General features: G+C 42.1%; 1 protein-coding gene and 1 long non-coding RNA gene across 3 annotated transcripts in view; one reads left to right on the forward strand and one right to left on the reverse strand.

Annotated features, from left to right (window-relative positions):
* Positions 1-24574, reverse strand: part of KIF3A (kinesin family member 3A) — a 1506491-nt gene that overhangs the window by 177768 nt on the left and 1304149 nt on the right. The gene's annotated exons all lie outside the window — the stretch shown is intronic.
* LOC122799883 lies at positions 17360-22985 on the forward strand. Its single transcript, XR_006364510.1, has 3 exons — positions 17360-17372; positions 18872-18877; positions 22900-22985. It is a non-coding gene; the product is annotated as an uncharacterized LOC122799883 (long non-coding RNA).

Raw genomic sequence — 24574 nt, forward strand, 5'->3', positions numbered from 1 at the left:
AGAGCAACATTTTGAGCCAAAATCAGGGACAGTTGAGAAGTTTGGATATACCTAATTATATTATTATATTAACCATAACCCTGTTCACTACAGTCAGAATATACCACTCTGTCAAATCAGCTGTTCCTTGAAAGACAGGTAGACTGAAACTTAAATGGCTATCATTTAGTGAATTCAGTTCTCACCATAGCTCTCAACCTCTCAGCACAAAACACCTAGACAAAGCCAATAATGGGGGAATACAGCCCCAAAAATAGGAACAAATTTCAAACATTGACCTTATAAACAGAAAATTGCTAGAATAAAAGGTTTTGTGTTACCATGTACTTTCTGAAGAAGATGAAGTCTAAAATTCAAAAGCCTGTCATTATTTAGTGGATTCTAAATCCAGATAACCACAAATTTCACAAGAACTAACATATGAGACAATAATTTCACAAGTGGTGGTGAATAGGGAATCTAAGCTGTTGCTACCTGCTCCCAAGGTACAGGGTTTGAGTCTAGCCAGCAGGTATATTTAACTGGGGCATCACACACACAGACAAAGACACACACACACACACACACACACACACACACACACACACACACACACACACACAGACACACACACAGACACACACACACACACACACACACACACACACAGACACATACACACACACACACACAGACACACACACACACACACACACACACACACACACACACACACACACACACACACACACACACACACACACACACACACACACACACACACACACACACCAAGTCCATTGTGATATGCTCGCTCCATTCATTGCAGTTCTGCAATAAATCCTAATCCTTCCATTGTTCATCCTTTCCTGCACTAAAAAGCCCACGAGATGTCCTTCCTGTGAGAGCAGGCTTCTACCCAGCCTGCAGAAGTTGCAGTCCGATCCCTTTCTGGTCCATGCTGTTGTACTGGGATCTCTGCTCTTGAATGCTGTCTTCCTAATCTGGACTGTTTCAGCAGCAGTCCTAATTCTGTGCGCATGTTGGTCAGCAGCAGTCCAGATATCGGGAAATGCAGCGAGCCCTGCGAGATGGTCTGGAAATTGCGTTTGTTTTTATTTTCTTTCTTTCTTTGTTTTTTTCTTTTCTTTCTTCTTTTACAGCTGGGGGGGGGGGGGGGCTGCAGTCCAATAACACGGGCCGCTGCTGGGAACCAGGTTTCAACGACAACAAGAATATCTGCATTTTCCAGAAGAAAATTAAAGTTTTGGAATGGCCCAGCCAGAGCCCAGACCTAAATCCAATAGAAAATCTCTGGGGTGACCTGAAGAGGGCTGAGTACAAGAGATGCCCTCGCAACATGACAGATTTGGAGGGCTTTTGCAAGGAAGAGTGGGCAAATATTACCAAGTCAAGATGTGCCATGCTGATGGACTCCTACCTAAGAAGACTGAATGCTGTAATTAAATCAAAAGGTGCTTCAACACTTATGCAACCAGCTTATAGTACTTTTTTTATTTTTTATACTTTTTTCCGCTAACAGATTTGTTTGTTTTTCAATTGAATTGTACAAGTTATAGGTCACATTAAAGGTGGGACAAGTTTTGAAATAATTTATTGTGGTCTCATTTTTTTTATATCACAAAGACCTGGCATTTTAACAGGGGTGTGTACACTTTTTATATCCACTGTACTATGACATCACTTCCAGGGTAGGATACTGCTCATAACTAGTTTACTCTTTGTCTTGCAGACATAATCAGAAAGCTCCATATGTCACTCTATTTATAGTCTAGGGGATGGATACATCCCATGTCATTTACACCCACACAGATCACAACCAAATCACATTAACTGGGATGAAGGGATCATAGTGCCTTGGTGTTACTATGGATTCTAGCACCTAAAAGGTAGTTGATTTCCCCTGTCTTTCCTTGGCCTTGTGAGTGGTGCATTACTGTGTTAAACTATGGAGTCACCTGTATCAAGTCCATTACCACCATGAGTTAACTGCTTTTATTGCCGGAAGGGCTTGCTCAGACCACTTTAGTGATGCTTGTTTGTGGCGGTAGCAAAAAACGTAATGGGTATGGAATGGGTGTACATGTGTTGCTAAAGTATGCTTACAGTGCACACATCTACAGTGTCATGCCTATGAGGTCTTTGTGGCTTGGAATTCATTTTTGGAGTGTCTCAGCACAGGAAGGTATTCTGTTTGTTTTGCATTGTGCAGGTGTGGTACCATCATTCTGTTTGTGTGAGATGGTTGTCTCCAGGTGCAATAAGCATTTGCACTTCCTGCATGTGGTCTAATTCTGTGGTAACAGGAAGCACCTCTCACATGTGGAATCATTCTATGGTAAAAGCAAATGGTTATCAAAGAATGCATAACAGTTAATACACTGCCACATGGGTACCTAGTGACAGTAGGCTGGCAACAAATGGAGTAGAGACAGACTGTGAAGCCATGGTTGCTCTAGAGGTGCCATGGGACATATATTGTGAGATACTACGGGATTCTTAGTTTAAGATGGAGAGAGGACATGTAAGCTCCATAAAAAGAACAGTGAAGCAGTGTAACTTATACCAAAACAGCACAACACAGTATAACATATTACAGTACAACCATATAATGTATAAAAGACAGTGATAACAGTTACAGGACAGTGCAAAATGTTGCAGCTTCTGTATAACATAGCACAGTGCAGTACAATATGATGCAGTGTAATGCTTTACTACTCAGTGCAACTTAATGCAGTACAACCCAGTACAAAAGACACTAGTGTTTTGCAATAAGAAACAGCTTAAATGAAGAGCAGGCATCAATGCTATAGCACAATGAATCAACAGTGCTTTCACAAGAGTATTATGATGTGGAGACCAATGAAGTACAAATGGGCAGTAAGCACAGATGCCACAAAACAGTAATCCAAACAGTGTAAATAAAACTGTCTAAAATAATTTACCTGGCACCTACTTCAATATGAAAATGACTTAAAATTCTGAGAAAGGAAGAAAAATGCTACAATGGACACTAAACACTATGGGCACAGTAGTCAAGATGTCTACAGCAAGCTACTTCTAATCTACAGAAAGATTTCCTGAAAAAAGTTAAGATTTTAGTATAGAATATAACAAAAAAAAAATCAAAAACGTGGCCTGAGCCAGTCTCCAGCAATCTCAAAGCTTCAAGTGGCAAACGAGATCTGGGTAACTAGCGCTAGGCATGATGGGATAGGGTCTAGCCTCGAGACAGTAGAAGCTCTCGAGTTTTAGAATACGTCTGAGCAGAGGATCGGTTCCGAACTCAACCAACAAGAAGTAAGGTGAGATAGGGACAACATAACATCGATAGTTAGCAAAGCAATATTCAACATCAACAGCTAGCACAAGGTGCTGTAAACTGCAGCAATATGAACCCTGGCACAGCCAGGGGTAGATGTTTACTACACTGTACAATTCTGGGTAGTATGCCATGTGAAGAATAGGACACACGGCCTACCACCATATGCAACCAGATGCAGAGAGGAGGGTGGTTACTAAACTATACTGGATTAGGTAGTAGGGAATGAGAAAAGTAGGAAAGTTTCCAATAAGAGTAGTTAGTGTCATATACACTATGATATACTTTAACAGTCTCGGAGTATTTTATTTTGTCACTACTAAATGTAATACAACAAGAGAGCGATTTTGACAAGGTGTGGCTGCTTTAGACACTTTCAAGATGGTTGCACACTGTTCAATAGCTTAATTTCAGATCTCTCAGTGTAAAACATGAAACTGACAAACAAGGGCCAGGAACTCTTGATAATTTTAGTAAATTCAGTTACTGCCTAGTAAATACACTCCCTGGATGCAAGCAAAGAAGAAACGCAAGAACTCCTGAAAGAAAATCAACTGGAAAAGGCAAAGAGGAAACAATGGGAGGAATCCTGCAGCTGCTCAGCGAAAAGTAGTTCAAGCTCCAGCTTTAGTGCAAGACATGACTTCCAGTAATCTACAGGAAAAAATAAGTCAAATGTGCTCAGAGCTGATGAATATAAGTGAAATACTGAAGGAATATAGCACCTCAAACAACAAAAGGCTGAGAAAAATGGAAGATTTAAAATTGTCATTCAAATGAACTGATAAAACTACAAAAATCAGAGGTCAAAATGAAAAAAAGGCTGACTGAGTATGAGACTGCTCAAGAAAGGATGTTTAAAAATAGTACAGTTAAAGAGTTTGGGGAATCAGAGATTTTCTGCTGATACCAGGGAAACTAGAAGGAACAGACTGTATTAATTTTATGAAGGTACAAATAAGCAACTGGACTGGTATTCCACAGCAGGATTTGTTAATAGAAATGGCACATGTATATATGCTCCAAACCTGGCCATGAGAAATCAATCTTCTGTATCCAGCTGTCTTCAGAATATCCTATCCTGGAGGATGAGAACCATTTTTTATGCAAAAAAGGCTAAGGAGTAAATACAAAAGTCTGTCCAACAAAAAATGAGTCATCAAGCAGAAAGGGACACTGATTCTCATTCTTCTGACAACAAAGCTCATACAGTGACTTTGTCAGTGAAACTTTTTCTAATGTTCCAAAGGAAAATGCTTGAGAGATAGAGAAAGCACAGAAGTCAACTGGAAGAATCAAGAGTCCCTTGGAAATGAACCAGAGTCTGGGGATGGGAGAGTGAGCTGAACACAAAGACCAGCAACACAGAAATTAGTGAATAAATATGAGATTACTAAGCATCAATTGCATTTGCAAAATATGGCTGTACAAGAAAACATGGAAAGAATTGACTTTTATTGATTCTGTTAAACTTTTTACCTCCCTTCATGTCATTAATGTTTGGAAAGATTAAGGGGAAAGAAAAAGGAAGGAAAAGGGTAACTTTGGGTAAAACAGTTTCTGTTCTTCACAATATTTCTATAAAACTTTTCATGACCTAAATTATGTGTTATTTAGTAAATCATTTTCAGATATTATTGTATGTGATAAAGATACGCAAGTAAACAGATCCCTTTTTTCTTTCTTTTTAGTATTAAGAAAAACGTTGGCATTATAATGCAAAAATAGAAAAAAAACTTTTTAAAAGCATGTTTAATTTAACATACTGTTATCTTGGGTTTTTGAGGTGGGGTGGATGTAAAAGTATGTTTTATCTTACTTTTGCATAGGTGAAAGTCTGCATTAAGAACCTTGGCTTAATTTAATAGGTTTTAAGAGGCAACCACTAAACAATATAATACTGAATGTAATGAAAACTTTTCCTCCAGCAATAAATGTTCAGCATGTCTTTAGAAGTTTGCAGCTGAGGGCTACATTTTCCCCCCTTGTGTTTTTTATATAGACAAACTGATTATAAGGCAAAAAAAGCCAGAACACCTTTTTCTTCAAGGCTAAAATCTGATGTTTTTAGAAAGCATTAAAGTCATTTTTCACAAACTGGAGGAGAATAAAGATAAAGAAAGAACAGAAAGCAATTAGTTCAATTACGAGAACAGGCAATAATATGCATCTTAGCATGGAGAACCTTATTGTTAGGTCATATAATGCCTGCGGCTGCAGCTGTCTGTTTAGGACAATTGTTCCTATTAGGAGGGTTAAACTTCATTATTTGAAGCTGTACATAATTTTGTGCATTTGTATTAAGTTAACAGGTTATGGAGGTGTTTTGGAGTTTTTTCTTTTTTGAGGGTTTTTATCAAAACAAAAAAGTCTTGTAAAATGAGACATAGGTTCAAACGGAGATGACAAGAAATAACTGTATAAAAGATGAACCTGCCAAACAATAGTGGGTACATTTGCTACAAAAGCTGGAAACAGACATTTAAAAAAGCTGTCATACACAATATGTGGGAATAATAACATCATAATGGCAACACTTTCCTTATCATCATGGGATGTCAATGGTCTTACAGGTATAGACAAAAAGGAAAGAAAATTGAATTATATAAAGAAATGCAGAGTGCAGATAGCAATGCTATAGGAGATACATTTGGAAAGAACTGAGCATATGAATTTGATAAAGAAAGGATATCATAATGGATATTCAGCAGAATACCAGGGACAAAGGAAAAGAGGAGTACTAATATCAATTGTTAGAAGAGTTCCAGTAGTGACAGAAGAGGAAAAAATATAATAATGTTTATTTATTTCATATTTGTTTACTGGGAGAGTCCGAATGGGCAAGAATCCCATTTTCAGCAGGGGCCCAGGGAGAAAAGCTCCTCGGTGATTAGTACAATAAATTTAATAAAAACAGAGGTAAAATTAAGTACCAAACAAGAGTAATATTTAAAGAGAACAAACTTACAATAAAATACATGAGCATACAGTACTGTTGTTTGGTGTTACAGTCAGTTATTTGGTGGCAAGTAATAAATGGCTAGTACATACATACTAAATACAAAATAACAGGTTGAGTACAGAGCAGAAGGGATCTATGTTTTCTCAGTAAACATCAGCATAGGGTTAAGATACATTGTTATTTGGCATTTGGAGTTGGCTTAGAAAACGGTGATATTCTACATACAATGTCTGTTAAGCTATAGTGGGATAAGTCTGCGTTCACCTGTAGGTATATATAGTTCAGCAGTAATAGAGAGATCATGATTATGCATAGGTGGGAGATAGAGATGAGCAGATGGTGATTAGGCATACATGAGCATTATTATAAAGAGTGTACTATTTTTCAGGAAGAGTTTATTTGAACACACCTGTGTGGAGGGTATGTTATAGATCTATTGTGGAGAACTACCCAGGGTCTGTACAGTTACATATTGAGGACTTATCTAAATGGGACAGGTGGAGTTTTTTTGAAATTGTTTTTGTTTTCCGTGGTCCTGATTTCTAAGGGGATACTGTTCCATGATTTTGCAATACAGGAAAAGTAGAGGGAGTCCCCAGAGCTGTTTTTACTTTTGGTTACACTGACTAATGCTTTGTTGGTGGATCTTAAAACAGGCGTTTGTTGGAGTAGACATTCAGAAGACCTTGTAATGCAGGAGTTTTTTTGGAACTATATAGAATCTGGAGGGCTACCGTAATTTGGTTGAAAATGAGCAGGTTTGGTAATTCTAGCTGGGAAAGTTGCTTTAGTGCCAGGTAGTGACACGTACTGTAGGGTGAGTGTTTAGCAAACTTTGCTATTTTATTGTAGCAAGTGTTTAATTTGGATAAGTCTGATTTATATAAGTTGATGAGCATGGGGGAGGCATGCAGAAGTGTGGAGATGAGGTGAGTTCTAGCAGTGGTAGCTTTACTGTTGTTGGTGAGGTACTTTTCGCATCTATATAGGGTTCCAAATTTTTATGGACTTTTTTATTGTATGTGCAGATATGCATGTCAAATTTCATATTGTGATCTATGATAACTCCTAGCAGTTTGGTGTGTGAGACAGGTGTGATAGGGGTGTTATTAGCTGAGTGTATTGTGCATGGAGGAATGGGGTCTATGGCTTTTGTAGGATGGAATATCATTAGCTGTGTTTTTTGGGGTTTAGTATTAGTTGAGAGTTACTTAACCAGGTTTCAACAGCAGCAAAGGATTCTTGTGTTAATTTTTGGAGTTCAGGGAGTGATGATGCAGAACAGATTAGGGTGGAGTCATCAGTGTATTGGACCAGAGTGCTGTGAAGGGTAGCTTTATGAAGTTTGTTGGTAAATATGGTGAAGAGGAGGTGGCCAAGGATGGAACCTTGGAGGCCACCTAGAGTTACAGGTAGGAGGGGAGATGAGGTATTTTGCTATTTTACTGCCTGTTGTCACTCGGTTAGATAGTCCTGGAACCAGGTTAGAGTGGACTGGCTTAGATTAAGTTCAGGGATTACAGTAAGCAGTTTGGCATGGGAGAACATACTGAAGGACTTTGAGAGATCTAAGAAAACAGTGCAGACAAGTTTGCCATTGTTGCGGTGTTGATTTACAGTACTGGTAAAGCTAATAAGGGCTGTGGTGGTACTATGATTAGGACAGAAGTCATATTGAGTGGTGGTCAGCAGTTTATTAGTTAGGAGGTAGTTAATTATTTGGGAGTGTATGCATTTTTTGAGGATTTTTGACAGGGGAGTTAGAATGGCGATTGGTTGGTAGTTTGATATTTCCAGTGATTTATCCCCTTTGTGGAGTGGAATTAAATATGAAACTTTCCATAGAGAGAGGTTGCATTGTTCTGACAGACAGCGGTTAATTAACAGGGAGACAGGATAGGAAATGGCTTTGTCTGCAATCTTGAGGAAGTCTGAAGGTAAATTATCAGCAGCTAGGGTTGGGGTTGTGGGCTTAAGTATATATTGTACTAGTAGGGACAGATTGTAATGAGAAAGAATTTTGGTCTATGGGTGAGGCTGACAGGTTAGGGTGTGTTGTGGGAGTATGACTATTGGTGAGTTCTAGGATAGATTTAGTGAAGTGTTGGTTGATTTGGATGGCTGTGTTATTGGTGGTGGTATCAGTATTTGGGGTTGGTGTACTGTGTTTTTCCTGGCTGCATGATTTTATTGATAGCGACCCAGAATTTTTGTGGGTTTGTTTTACGTTTTGTTTGGATGTCAGTATAGTGGTTTAATTTGTCTGTCTTAATTTGTTTTTTTGGCCTTGTTCCTTAGTTCTAGGAATGCTTGTCTATTACTTTGTGTCTTATTATGATGCCAAGCATCCCATGCTTTATCCCTTTGTTTTAGAAGTAGTCGGGTGTCTTTGGTGAGCCAAAGGGCATACTTAGATTTAGTTCTAACACTCCTAATGGAGGCAACGTGGTCTAGAATGCTAAGGAAAAAAAGAAGTTATGTCTTACCATAATGTTCCATCTGTGTTGTAGATCTTTACTCATTCATTACTGTTAGAACTTCGGTTCCATCCTCGGAACTGACACGGCTGTTACCAAGCTTGCGCCAGCCAAAAACTTTCAGCTGACACATACCCACAATGCCCCTCTCATAGTCTCTTCAGATCGAGTTTGCCCGCCATTATAGTATAGAAGTAATAATAGTGATAGTAGGAGGCTCTGTCTGAGCATATACCTTGACTAATAAGGAAATCCGAAAGTCCACCAGGAGTCCAGGCAGGGGGAAGGAGGGCGTGAAGTAATGCATGAATAAAGATCTACAACACAGATGGAACATTATGGTAAGACATAACTTCTTTTTCTGATGTTGTAAATCGTTATTCATTCCTTACTGTTAGGATTGAGTCCCCAGTTACTCGAGTCCTGGGTGGCCTTAAGGAAGGACATACCTGAGCACCACAGTGCCAAAAGATGCTCGTCCCCTGGAGGCCAAGTTCAATTTGCAATGAGTGATTAAGGTATGAGGTCTTGCCCAAGTGGCTGCTGCACAGATATCATCCATAGAGGCTCTGGAATGAAAAGCCACTGAAGTAGCCATCGATTTAGTAGAGTGAGCCTTTATTTTGGAAGGTAAGGACACTTTATTCTAATGACAGATGAAAGTAATAGCATTTCTAAGCCAAGAAGGTAAAGTCATTTTGGAAACAGGCTTACTCAATCTGGGTCCTGCAAAGGCCACAAACAATTGATCTGTTTTTCTGAAAGATTTAGTTTTGTCCAAGTAGAAACGAAGTTGCCTATGTACATCGAGGGTATGCAGAAGGTATTCCCCTCTATTTGAATGGTGAGGAAAGAAAACCGGTAGGTCAACTTGATTAATGGAAAACCCAGAAATTACCTTGGGCGAAAAGGAGGGGTCAGTACGTAGGGACACTCTTTCCCTATGAAAAATCCGATAAGGTCTCTTGACACTCAAGGCCTGCAACTCAGATACTCTTCTCGCTGAGGTAAGGGCTACTAGAAGCAGTTTTCCAAGACAAAAATTTTATATCACTGGAGTTAGAAGGCTCAAAGGGAGGACTAGTTAATGACTGAAGCACCAAAGTCAAGTCCCATGGCTCTATAGGAGGCTTGACCAGAGGTTTAATATGTAATACTCCTTTCATAAAGGTCTTGCACAGTTGGTGTGACATAATAGATGAATTGTCAAATTCCATTGTGAAAATTTGCAATAGCTGCTAAATGCACTGTAACTGTCAATGCTGAAGCTCCTTTGTGCAATAGGGTAGTCAGGTATTGTAAGATCTTCTGAATAGGCATCGAAAAGGGATTTATGTTATGTTCTTTGGCCCATCTAGAGAACCTAATTTAGTTACTAGAATACATTTTTCTGGTGGAAGGTTTGTGCGAAACCAGAAGAATCTCGCGAACAGGGGATGAAATATCAGGTAGCCTGGCAATCATCGGAAGTGGAGAAACCAAGCTGTGAGCTTGAGGCTGTGGAGACTGGGGTGAATCAGTTTCTCAGGATGAGACGGCAGACCTTGGGACTGATCCAGGATCCATGGGCTGTGAATCAGGTGAGGCCATAGGAAAGGGAACCAGACTTGACAGGGCCAATAAGGGGCAATGAGGATCACTTTGCTTCTCAACCTTTGAGCTTTCTGGAGGAATTTCGGGATGAGGGGAAAGGCATACAGCAGACCCGGGTGCCAATCGTGCATCAGAGCATCCCTCTGTGACTCCCCCTGAGGGGGGAATCAGGGCAAAATAGCTTCTGCATTTGTTGTTTAGGAGAGAAGTAAACAGGTCGTAGCAAGGCCTACCCCAACGGTGGAAGATCTGATCCACTATTATAGGATTGAGAGACCACTCATGAGGCATCAGAATGTTCATGCTCAGATTGTCCGCAATAAGACTGGAACTCCTGGGAATGTGCACTGCTATGAGAAAGTGGTTGGAAGCCATCGCCCAATGCCAAATTCTCATGGCTTCCTGACACAGGGGACCTGGTTCTGCCTTGTTTGTTGATATACCAGACGACTGACATGTCCGACTGAATTGCAATGGTCCCAGAAGGAAGGGATATGTGGAACGCTTGCAATGCTAAGAGAACTGCCCTCAATTCCAGGACATTTATGTGCAAATTGGCCTCCACGGGAGACCAGGTGCCTTGGACTGTCTTTCCCTGGAAATGCCCCCCCCCAACAGGGAAGTGCCCGTGGTCACAGTGGCCCTGGGCTGGGGGACACAGAATGGTCGACACCAAAGATTTGATTCTGGCTTCATTCACCAAAGCATTTGTTTCTTGCAAAGATTTGTAATTCATATCATGTGGTCGAGTGGGTGAGTTAAGATCGACCACTGTGATGACAGGAGCCACTGCAATAGTCTCATGTGCAACCTCGCCAGTGGTACCAAGGTATGTGGTTGCTGCCATAGAGCCCAATAGTTGTAGTACAAGGTGTGCAGGTACAAATGTCTGCGGGAGGAGGACTTGGATCTGGTTTCTTATTTTTGAAAGCCTGTGAGGAGGGAGGGAAGCTTGACAGGACATTGTGTAGAAGATTGCTCCAATGAATTCCAGTGCTCTTGATGGAGACATATGGGATTTGTCCATGATGATCGTGATACCTAGGCGAAGAGCAAGGCCTTGAGTGTAAGACAGACCGAGAAGGATAAGATTCTTGGACGTGGCAGTAAGGAGCCAATCGTCCAGATATGGAAGCACCTGGAATCCTTGCAGTCAGAGATGAGCTACTATGACTGTCACGCATTTGGTGAACACTCTGGGGGCTGTCGAGAGACCAAATGGCAGTACCCTAAATGATAATAATTGGCTCCCAGCCGGAAGAGGAGAAAACTCCGGGAGCATCTGTCCATCTTTATGTGGTAATACGCGTCCTGGAGGTCTAAAGAGCACATCCAGTTATCCTTCCCCAGAAAGGGGAGAATGGACTGTATCGCGACCATCCAGGTTTGATGAAATTGTTTAGTAAACTGAGATCCAGGATTGGTCTCCAGTCCCCTGTCTTTTTTGGCACTAAAAATAACCTTGAATAAAAGCCATATCCTCTTTGGTTTTGTGGGACTGGTTGGATGACCTTCTTAGCAGCTTTTCAATTTCTAAGGCTGCGACCTCCCTCTAACCGGGTGGGACATCGAGGATTCATTTCACAGGTCTGGGGGTGAGGTCGAAGGGGATATGATAGCCTCTGGATATTATCCTCTGCACCCACGCATCCGTTGTTATGAGTTGCCAGGCCTGTAGGTGCAGGGAAAATCGACCCCCGACTGCTTCCACAGGAAAGCAATCGGGCCACTATTCAGGAACATTGGAAAGGTCTGCCAGAGAAGGAATCTCTAGTGCCCTGGTTATGAGGATCTCCTCTGCCCTGAAAGGGGCATCTTCCAAAAGAGTTGCCCCCTCTGCCCGAGGGGGATTGCTCATCACAAGTGTCACAAAAAGATCCTTGGGACTTCCTGAGCCACAACTTTCCTCCCCTCTGATTCCTGGACTAAGACCTCTGGAGGGTGGAAAAACATATACCCACAGCAGACAGGGTCTTTCCACCCTTCTCACTACGTGAAAGTATGTCTCTTACTTTGGGACCAAAAAGGGAAGATTCGTCAACAGGTGTGTTGACAAAGGAAGATTTAAAGGGGTCCACGAAGTCACACAAACGCATCCAAGCATGTCATCTCATAACGATGCCCGATGCTGCTGATCGAGCTGTCCCCTCAGTAGTGTGAGAAATCAAGCGCATCGAGAAGTTTGAGATTGATTCCAAGGTAGCTAGCTGAGAGGCAACAGTATCAGGCACCTCCTCAGCCAGTACCTCTGCCAAAGAGGCGGACATTTCAGAAATTAGGTCTCTTTGGAGGTGAGTAAAGTGTGCCAGGTAATTCAGTGACCAGATGGCAAAGGTCGCTGAAGCGTAGGTCCTCTTCCCCAGGCTGTCCATAGCCCAAGACTCCCTGTTAGGGGGATGAACAGTGGAACTATTTTCTGCCAGTTCCTTCTTTGTGGCCACCGCCACGACCATGGAATCGACTACCAGTTGTTTGGACCAATTGGGCTGGTCTTCCGGGGTGGACAAAATTTTATCTGGCCTCCGGTGGACGGGTTCTATGTTGTCCGGGGCCTTCCAGGCATGCTGCACAATAAGTTGAATGAGCTCATCTGCAGGTGGGGTCACCCAGGAAGTAGGTGGCCGAGCACGGAAAGCCTGCAAGAACACCGATTCCTCTGAAGAAGGGTTGAAGTCTGCTTGAGGATCTCGATAATGTCTTCAAATGAGACGTCTTCCGGGGCAGACCATAGGGACCCTTCTCCCTCATCGCAATCAGTGTCTTCAGTGATCGATTCCTCAGGGGAATCAAGATGCTTCCTCTTGCAAAGTTTCTTCCGGGGTGGCTCCCCATTGGGATCTTCTGAGAAGGACTCCGGAGAGAGGGTTCCCTTGGAGGACAAGCCTTGTGGCTCCCGTGCTTGCGGTTCCAGAGTAGGAGGCTGAGACAGCTGCAAGCTAGAGGGGGGTTCTGGTTCCGATGCCAGTGGTGTCAACTGTGAGCCTGTTGAAGCAAAAACCCTCTCCATCACCTGGAAAGCAGCCCCATACCCATGGAGGGATGGGAGCCTGGAACAGAGAAGGACAACCTCGTATTGGGGGCACACCCCGCCCCGAGGAGCCCGCCTCCAAGTGAGGAGCTCCAAGAGGACCAGCAGCTGGCAGGAGAGCCGTGGCCGTAGATGGCGCCAAAGAAAAAAATCGGCACCAAACTAGGTGCCACAGTGCCGACAGCCCAAGCACTGCTCCAAGAGTGCCCCAGTTCCAAAGAAGCCATAGCGCCAAGAGTAATCAGGGCCGACAGGGAAGCCTCCGCTGTCGGCGCCAAGACAGTATGTACCGGGATGGCCATCAGTACCAAAGCCTCTGAAACCCAGGTGGAGGTTGGAGGAGGATAGACAGGAGAATACACCATGAAAGCTTCTGCTCCAAGGGGGAAGGAATACCTGGTCTGGGTGGTTAATCCTCTAGCTGCCAGAAGCTGGTCCACAACCCTCACTACATCCTGTTCTGAAAGACTCCTGGCGGATCTGAAGGACGCTGTCGATGGGGAGTCTTGGTCTCTTAAGAAAGGGACTAAATTGCCGTCCCAAAAAAGGGTCATAAGAAGGAGAATATCTAGTTCTTGGAAGTTGCTCGATCTTCGGAACTGAAGGAGTCATTACCAGAGGGGCCATGTAAGACATCGGCACTGTGGCTGGGGGAGGTGTTGATGCAGGCACAGTAGTCCAGGCTTGTGTCACAAACAAGGTCAGCACCGTGGGAGCTGGTGCTGAGGTCAGTACAGTGGAAGGAGTCTGAGTCAAAATCAAAGGCGGCACCGAGGTAGAAGACAAGGACCCTGGTGCCGAAGTTGTCTGCGCCGATGGCGCTGGAGAAGCCCGATATCAACTCAGTTCTGAGGAGGATGGGGATGTCAGAACTGAAACACTCTGTTTCTCCTCATGTCTTTTAATGTGTCTTTATGCTTAGGAGGTGGTGAGACCTCTTCCCCAGAAAGAGCCTCCGCAAAGGGTGATTTTAACATACGCTTAAGGATAAGTTTGTTCTTGCACTCAGCCAACGTATGGCTGATGAAGCTAAAACAAATGTTGCAAAAAACACTGAGGTGGTCAATGCCCAAACAGTAAACATGCTGGGTGTGACTGTCAGAATTGGGCAATTTGCACCCACACTTATCACATTGTTTGGAACCAAGCTTGGCCTTATCTGCCATAGTACAGAACCGCACAGCAAAACTAAATAACTAGCAATAAGACAAGAGAAAGCGCTTTTTCTCCTTTTTTTTTTTTTTTTTTTTTTTAGATAAAAGGAAAGAGTTCCAACAATGGTACTAAGACATACCAAAGGTAAGAGAGGGCCTACTAAGGCAGGGAGAGAGGGAGTAATACCAACAATGGCACGAAATGGTATGAAGAACTACCAAAGGTAGTGGGTAAGGCTTAGTCAGGAAAGAATAAGGTAGAAATAGGAAAAGACTAGAAACAACAAGAAAAACTGTCTTACCACACACTAGATAGAGGAAAATACCAGAAAAAGCTAACACTTAGCATAGAGAAGGTTAGGCATGCCTGACGAGGAACGTGGCAAACGAGATCTGAAGATGCTATGAGAGGGGCATTGTGGGTAGGTCTTAGCTGAGAATATTTGGCTGGTGCAAGCTTGGTATCGGCTGTGTTGGTTCCAAGGATGGAACTGAAGTCCTAACAGTAAAGCATGAATAAAGATTTACAACACCAGATGTATTGTTAAAGTATTCTACAGCACTATCCAGGGAGAAAGTTGTGAGTGGTCTCCAGTTGCATTGATTTAGTGCTCATATAAAATCTTGGGTTTTGAAATTCTTTGTATATCAAACTTGTTTGAAGGTGGAGGCCTTTATTGAGCTAACATGGTGTCTTATTACAAAGGTGGGGAAATGATCATTGAGGGTGTCAGGGAGAGGACTGGAGAGGTAGGACTGAGTTAGCCGGTTAGTGAGGATCCAATCAAGGATGGACTCCTTTTTAATTGTTTTATCTATGCATGTTGGGGTATTGATTAATTGGTTGAAACCATGTAGGTTGATGTGGTTGGTGGGGTGGGGGGAGTCACAGCAACTGCAGTTGATGTTAAAGTCATCCATTATGATTGTTTCTTGGGTGATGTTTTGGGATGCTCAGTTTAGGATGGATTCAATTGCGTTAATGTTGTATATAGCTACCGATTATGTGTAGATGTTTTTTAGTGTTAATTCTTAGCTTGGAGAATATTGTTTCTGCATTACTGAAATTTCGAGGGTGGTTGTCTATTAAATTGATTGACAGGTTGTTTTTAAACAGTAGTGCAATACCTCCACCTCTTTTGGATATACTGTCTTGCCTAAGAATGTTATATCCAGGTAGAATGAACTCGTCACTGATTTGTGGTTTTAGCCAAGTTTCTGTCAGAAGAACTGTTAGAGGAGTACCGCGCCAGTGTGGCATGCAGTTCAGATATTTTATTTAGTATGCTTCTTATGCTGATGTTGAATATTACCAGGTCTGAGGGTTTTCTGGGTAAACTGAGAATGTTTTTTTCCTGGCTGCTGGGGGTGTTTCTGCTACTTGTAGGGCTGGGATGTGGGTGGACGTCGCCACTCAGTATTATTCGGTATGCTATTTGAATGATGTTTTTTTATGTATTTTTATATAAAATTGTCATATTTTGTGGAAATGTGGCCATTTACTTGGTAGTTGGGCACTATGTATGAGGCAAGGTCGAAATTTCAGAGGTTGTAAATTGATGGTGATATTAGTAGTATTATTTTTTATCTATTTTATTTTACATTTGCTGACCGGGCTAGTCTAACTGGATATATGCCCATTTTCTGTAGAGGCCCGGGGAGATAAGCTCCATGACAGATAAATGAAAAACTTAGTAATCAATACACAAAATATGACTAAATAAAAATATTCATAATAAACAATGCAGATTCCAGGTACAACAAGAGAAAAAAAATGACTAAATAGCAGCATTCATTGTATACAATGCATATTACAGGTTACAACATAAAATTGTGTGAGGACAAAAACAAAGTACTTATAGTGAAAGAATGCTTATACTATACAATATGCAGGTATAATACATAAAAAGAAGGACTAAAGTCAAAAGTGAAGACAGGTTAATTATATACAAATAAAAAATAAAAAAATATTCTTCAGTAGGAAGTATTTAGAGAGACTGGACACAGTGTAGTTTAGGAGGGAATCTGTATTTATAGGTAAAAGAATATATACTAGTTCATGAGTAGTCTGGGATAGGCAGAGCTAAGTTTAATCAGATGGATAGATGCCTATTCAGGTTTAGTACAGGGGCACAACCAGTGTGTTCTAAGGTAGAGTTTCAGTCTATTTTTGAAGAGTGATAGAGAGGGAAGAGAGGAAAGGTCACTGGGGAGAAGATTCCAAGTTTTTCCAACAGCATTAGAGAAGAGAGATTCACCAGCCTTGTTGTTAGGTTTAGAGGTATGTAGAAGATTTTTGTGTGAGGAACGTAGGAATTTCAGATTTGTATATGGAGTGATGAGGGTAGATTGAATAAGAGTACTGGAAAGTTTATAAAGAGTTTTATGGGCAGTGGTTAGTTGATGGAATTTAATCACATTTTGTAGTTCAAGCCATCCAAGCTGCTTTATATTTATGCAATGGTGGGTTCTGTAAGGGTTTCCTGTTGCAAATCTAGCAATGTTATTGTAGGAAGTTTCCAGTTTGCTGAGGTTATTTTTAGAAAGGTTAGTAAAAATAGGTGAGGCATAGAGGAGAGCAGAGATTAGATGAGTGTGAGCTATGGTTGTTCTAGCTGTGGGGGAAAGGTAAGGTTTAATCCTATAGAGGGAGCTAAGTTTTTTGTTGACAGTTTTTATTTTATTGTTGATATGGATGTCAAAGTTCAGATTGTTATCAATGGTGATACCCAATAGTTTGGTGGTTGGGTCTGGTGATATAATGGTACCATTAGTGGATGTAACTGAGAAATCAAATGGAGAGGACTTGTGAATCGGATTAAAGAGGAGGAGTTTAGTTTTTTTGGGGTTCAAAAGAAGGCAACGCTGTGTAAACCATTGTTCAACTGTGTTAAATGCCTTCTGGGTAAGAGAGAGAAGTTCAGATGTGGATTTGGCTGAGCATATATGTATGGAATCATCAGCATATTGTATGCATGTGGCTTGGCGGATGGCTAGATGAAGGTCATTAATAAATATTGAGAAGAGGAGGGGTCCTAGTATTGACCCTTGAGGGACACCTAGGGTAACTGGTTGGAGGGTAGAAAGAGTCTTATGCCAAATTACTGCCTGTTGTCTTTTATCTAGGTAGGACTGGAACCACTTTATGGAAGGTGCATCTAATGATAGGGATTTGAGTATGTTGATGAGAATCTGATGATTGACCATGTCAAATGCTTTGGACAGGTCAATGAATAGTGCTGAGGAAAGGTTATTAAGGTTGCGTTTTTTTCTTTATGCAATCTGTAAAGGAAAGGAGGGCAGTGGTAGTGCTGTGTGAGGGTCTGAAACCATGTTGACAGCTGGAAAGTAAGTTATTTTGGGTTAAGTGGTCAAGTAATTGCCTATGGATGCATTTCTCCATGATATTTGCCAAAGGTGAAAGAAGGGCAATAGGGTGGTATTTGGAGAGCTCATTGGAGTGTCCGCCTTTACGGAGGGGGATAATATGAGAGACTTTCCATAAGCTAGGTATGTGACCTTCGGTAATAGTCCTATTGATCAGAATGGAAATAGGATAAGCTATAGCTTTGGCTGATAGCCGTAGAAAATCAGCAGGTAGATGGTCTGCTGAGGGAGAGCATGGTTTTAGTTTTTGTATGAGGGTTAGAATATATGTAGTTGGGACAGGTTGCAAATGAAAAGGAGGGGGTGAGGTAGAGTTATAGGAAGGTAGAGTGAAACTATTAGGTGATAGCTGACTAGCTAGTGATTGGATAGTATTAGTAAAGAAGGTATTGAATGTATTGGCTGTATTCATGGGATTATTATGGTCAGTATTTTGAGGGTTAGGTGTGGTGGATTGACCTGGGTGGAGTAATTGGTTAATGCTAGTCCAGAATTTTTGTGGGTTGTTTTGATTAGTTTGTTGGAATTGTAGGTAGTAATTTCTTTTATCATTGAGTACACCTTTCTTAGTGTCATTTCTTAACTGTCTAAAGGTTTGTTGGTCAACAGGGTTTTTAGTCATTCTCCATTTGGCCCAATGTTTATTTCTAAGGTGCATTTTGTGTTTGGTTACTTTTGAAAGCCATAGGGCAGACTTAGTTTTAACTCTAATTAATCTGGTTGGAGCATGTTGGTTGAGAATGGCAAGGAAGTTAGAGTTAAAGCAATTGATGACTTCTTCTAAAGGGAGGTGTTTTAAGGGAGACCAATTGCAAGCTCTTAGTTCTTTTTCGAATAGCTCAGGGTTAAAGTTCTTTTTGGATCTGATATTTTTGACAGATGTTGGATTGGGAGTATGGGTTTTGTGCCTGATAATATAGGTAAGTGAGTGGTCACTTATATCATCAGGGAGGGGTCCTGAATCATAATTGTGAGGGTGATGGTTTATGAGTATCCAGCCTAATATTCTTGCTTTCTGGTTAGCTTTATTGATCCTGGTGGGGGATGTAATGGTTTGAGAAAAAACATAGGTTAATGTGGGTTGTAGGGAGGCTGCTACAATAGCAGTTTCAGTCAATGTTTATATCTCCTAGGATTATGGTTTCTTGGGGCAAGTGTTGGGATAGCCAGCAAAGAATATTTTCCATGGTGGCAATGTTATTACCAGGAGGAAGATACATACAGATGATATAGATGGATTTGGCATTGTTAATATGAAGTTTGTAGATGAGAATTTCTGCATTGGAATCAAGAGGTATTTTACAGTTGTAGGTGGTTAACTGTAAGCCTGATTTAAATAGAATAGCTACCCCTCCTCCTTTCTTGGCTACTCGGTCGAGTCTTAGTATGTTATATCCAGGTGGAAGGATTTCATTGTCTTTGGTAGCAGGTTTTAACCATGTTTCTGTTAAGCAGAGGATATCAAAGGAATATACTTCTACTAGAACTTGGAGTTGAGATACTTTGTTGTTTATGCTGCGTATATTAAGATGGGCTACTTGGAGGAAGTTAGATGTTTTACTAAGGGAATTAATAGTGTAGTGATTTTGGATGTGGAGAGTACTAGGAGTTCTTGTTGGGCCTGGGTTAGGGTGGATGTCTCCATCTTTTATTGAGAGTAGTAATCCTATATAGCTTGGGTTAGGGAATTTGTTGTACAGAAGTAGATTTTTCCAGAGATTAAGTGTGTTATATTTAATATGTAGTATTCTATGATACTTTGCAAGTAGGTAGTTGGGTGAAGATGTTATATTAGCATGGTTAAAAAGGAGTGGTAGGGATAGAGCATTGGTTTTCTTGTTAGGATAGTGATGGTCTAGATGTAGTGGGTATTCATAGGAGGTGAGTAAGTAGGCAAAGGTTAGAGGAAGAAGTAGTAGTAGTGTGAATAAAAGTAGGATATATAATGGGGTGGGTGGTTTATACATTGTGCAGATTTACTATTGGATATATATAGGTAAAATTTGGAAGAATAAAGGGTGAGGATGGAGAAGTGTGATGGTTGTGGTAAGATAGAAGGGAGTGTTAAGAGAAGGTAGATATGAGAGAAGATGAACAGTGGTAAGAGTGTTCTGAGAGTAATAGTAGGGCTAGATTCTCCTGTGGGGGAATTGGACTGATAGGGAATACTGTTGCTGATGTGCGGCTAACTAAATGATGGTAGGAGGTTAAATGTGCTGCAATAATGAGGGAAGTAACTATTATTCAGGGTGGGTATAGCATTTTGTCCTGCAATAAGGAAAAGTAGATACAGAAGTCCCTTAAACTTATGTTGTAGCAGTGTGTTTAGGGGCGAGTAAGATTTCCTATAAACTTATATGTGGCTGCTGACTACGGTATGGTGAGAGTGGCTGAGGGTTATGGCTAAGTGGATCTGACTCTATTAATGCTGAGTGGGGGGGGGTAGTGTTGATGTCAATGAGGTTGGAATGAAAGTGAGGCTGAGCTGTAGCTGGCAGATGGAGAGAGAGGGGGAGTGTCTTACTAGGTATAAAGGTGAGGAGAGTGGGAGTGGGTGGAAATGGGGGTACGGTAGCAGAGTGAGCCCTAGCAAAATGAGGGCGAACGGAGCGGGTTGGACCTTGTTCGCCACATTAGAAGAGAATATCTGTGTTTGACTTTTTGCAGCCAGATATGTATAAAATATGATGGGATAAGATAACTGTGGCTTAAAGAAACCAGTAGTACTGTAAAGGTGACTGGAAGCACAGTGTAGAGTTGAAGAGGGATGGATATTATGAAGGATGGATATTAGAGAGGGAAAGACCTGGAGAAAAGAAGTGGGTAGGTAATCTTATACCGGAGGGTTAGTTATTGTGAGAGCTGTGAGAGAAATATGTGGTAAATAAGAGTGAGACTATTATCTGGAGAAAGGTAGGGGACAGCCAGTGTAAAAGGAAGTGGAGAGTGGTGTGGGTTCTGGTGATGTGTGGCAGCTAGTATGAGAGAGTTACTCTAATATATATAGGTATGTAACTAGTTTATAATTTATAAGTATTAGGTGTACAGATACAATGAATGAGCTCCCGAGGTTCCGCAGTGGAGAACAGATGGGAGCACTCAAGGTGCGTTCATTGTTTAGTGTGGTTGAAGGAATAACTGCTGGAATAATGGTAGATTTGTGGTAATAAGGGGCTACAGGTTAGAGAAGAGGATTACACTGGCATGAGTTTATACTCTTCCACCTAAAACTTCTATTATGGAACTTAAGAAAAATTTGTGATTTAGATTTCAGCAGGAAATATTACTTATAGATGGAGACCAGAATTTGATTTGCAACATTAAGGATGTATCGGGGAGGGGGGAAAGAGGGGAAAATATAATAAAACGGTATATTTCTGAAGAAATGTATGAAAATATTTGGTATGAAAGATGTGAATTCAATAGTAGGAGGTCAGAGAATTTACATATCATTCCCCAAGTGCAATAACTGGGCTAGTCCAGAAAGAAATTATATTTTAGAGGGAAATGCGCATTTAATTGACAGCTTTGACACACACCCAATAACTAATTCAGACCATACGCCAATAATAACTAAAATAAAAATGCAGGGTAATAAAGTAAAAATGAGACACTGGCTCTTTCCCACCTATCATACACACATGCATACAAATACTTCAAGCATGGGCATTAATGCTCTTCTAGCTTGCCAATGTACCAAAACATTTAGTTATGTACTCACCATAATGATAGATGTATGTGGTCCATCTCGCCTACATTCATTACTGATCGGCTCCGACTCGGCCGCTATAAATAGCACGAAGTCTCTAATTGGCTGGGCTAAGTCTGTATCCCAGGATGCACCATGCCCAAACCCCCAGATCTTGTTTGCCACAAAATAATCATTACACATGCATAACCCCACATAACAAAGCAAGAAGAGAGGAAAAAAATATATATCCTCAGAAGGGTCTAAGAATATAATTTCCTCCAAGTTCACCAGGAAGGGGGAAGGTGGGAGGGTACGTAAGAATGTAGGCAAGATGGACCACATACATCTATCGTTATGGTGAGTACATAACTAAATGATGTAATGTGGTCCTATCTCGCCTACATTCATTACTGACGGGACAGCGTCCCTAGCACCTATATCCTGGGAGGCTCATGAGAAAACACTCCTGAGCACCGTGGAACCAAAGGAAGCCCAGCCTCTAGAAGCCACGTCCAGCTTATAATGAGAAATAAAAGTGTGTGGAGAAGACCAGGTGGCTGCCGCACAGATTTCATCCATAGAGAGCCTAGCATGAAAAGCCACTGAGGTAGTCATAGCCCTGGTAGAATGCGCCTTAACCAGGAAAGGTAGATCTCTACTCGCCGATGTGTAAATAAATGAGATACAGTCCTTAATCCACCTTGCAATAGTGCCTTTGGTCACAGGGCTACCATTCCTGTTCTCTGAAAAGGACACAAGCAACTGATCTGATTTCCTCTCTTGTTTTTGTCCTGTGCAAATAAAACCTCAGTTGTCTGTACATCCAATTGGTGAAATTTGAATTCTGCCTTGTTTGAAAAGTGTGGGAAAAACACCGGTAACTCAATGGATTGGTGAAGACAGAAGGTAGAAGAAACCTTAGGAAGAACGGAAAGGTTGAGTCTCAAGGATACTCTATCCTTATGAAAAATCAAATAAGGAGGTTTGACAGAAAGGGCTTGAAGCTCTGATACCCTTCTGGCAGAAGTAATAGCCACTAGAAAGGCTGTCTTCCAAGACAAATATTTTAATTCACAAGAGGCTGCAGGCTCAAAGGGAGAAGAAGTTATGGCTCTAAGCACCAAGTTTAAATCCCATGGCAAGACTGGCTGAGAAACTGGGGGATGAAGTAACCAGGTTCCTTTTAGGAAAGCTTTACACAGTTTATGGCCCATGAGGGAAGGCTCATATGAAACATGAAAATTAGAAATTGCCGCCAGCTGAACCTTAATAGTGGAGGCAGCAGAACCTTGTCTGAAAAGAGTAGCCAAAAATTCTAAAACTGCCGTCACAGGGGCTGTGAAGGGATCTAGGTTATGTGACTGGGCCCAGATAGCAAATCTTTTCCATTTACTGGAGTATATCTTCTTAGTGGAAGGCTTGTGGGAAGAAGATAGGATATGTACCACTTCCGGTGTAAAAGAAAGCTGTCTGACTAAGGACAGAAGTGGAGAAGCCAGGCAGTGAGCTTGAGGGTTCGCAGGGATGGGTGGAACTGCCCTGACAGATGAGTCAATAGGTCTGGAACTGGGTCCAGAATCCAAGGACCGTCCATAGTATATCTCCGGAGAAAGGGGAACCAAACTTGATGGGGCCAGTGTGGTGCGATCAAGATCATTTCGCTTCCCAAGGAAGTTGCCTTCTGAATCACTCTTGGCAGCAGAGGAAACTGAGGGAAGGCATAGAGCAGACCGGGGGGCCAATTGTGGACTAGAGAGTCCCTGGGTGACTCCCCCTGTGGGGGGATCAGAGTGAAGTAATTGCTGCACTTGGCATTGAGGGGACTGGCAAATAGGTCGCAGCAAGGTAGACCCCACCTGGAGAAGATCTGAGCCGCAACTCGTTCAGGGACCACTCGTGAGGCATCAGAATAGCTCTGCTTAGCCTGTCTGCTATCACATTGGACTTCCCTGGAATGTGCGTTGCCACTAGAAAAAGTTGGGAAGACACCACCCAATTCCACACTCTCATGGCCTCTCTGCAAAGGGGATAGGACTTGGTTCCCCCCTGTCTGTTCAGGTACCACACGACTGACATGTTGTCGGAAAGAATTGAGATAGTGCCCTTGGGAAGAGAGCTGTGAAGTGCTTGCAACGCTAGTAGCACCGCTCTCATCTCCAGAACATTTATATGCAAGTGTACCTCGTGTTCCTGCCACGTGCCTTGGACCGTTCTGCCCAGATAATGCCCCCCCCCACCCTGTCTGGGAGGCATCCGTGGTCACTGTGGCAATAGGGGGGCGGAGGATTCAGGGATCTCCCTTTGTTCATATTGGGTGAATGAAGCCACCAATGCAGATCCTGTCGGCATTGTTCCGTTATAAGAATCGGATGAGACAGAGGGAGCTCTTGAAAGGACCACTGGATCGAAAGAAGCCACTGTAGTGTCCGCATATGTAGCCTGGCCAGGGGTACTAGTAGGATGGTGGCCGCCATGGAACCTAGTAACTGAAGAACTAGTCTGGCTTGGACCTTTTTCAGAGGTAATAAGGCCAAAACTTGAGCCTGTAGCACTTTTATTCTTTATGTAGGAAGGAAAGCCCTCATTTCTACGGAATATAGCTCTGCGCCGATAAATGCAACACGTTGTGATGGCAGCAAGACAGATTTTTGCCAGTTGAAAGCAATCCCTAAGAGTTGACCCAAGTTGATGGTGGCCTCCGTGGCTCAAACAAGTAGATGCCTGGTGGGGGCAGTGAGAAGCCAGTCATCTAGGTAAGGAAACACCTGGAATCCTAGACGTCTCAGGTGAGCAGTCACCACTGCCAGACATTTGGTAAACACCCTGGGGGCTGTGGTGAGACCAAAGGGCAGGGCTCGAAATTGGAAATGACTGGCTCCCAGCCGGAAGCGTAAGTGATTCCTGGAGGCCTTGTTTATCTTGATGTGATAATAGGTGTCCTTGATATCAATGGAGCACAT

The sequence above is a fragment of the Protopterus annectens genome, chromosome 4.part0, assembly GCF_019279795.1.
Source record: "Protopterus annectens isolate FY-2018-M chromosome 4.part0, PAN1.0, whole genome shotgun sequence".
NCBI lineage: Eukaryota > Metazoa > Chordata > Ceratodontiformes > Protopteridae > Protopterus > Protopterus annectens.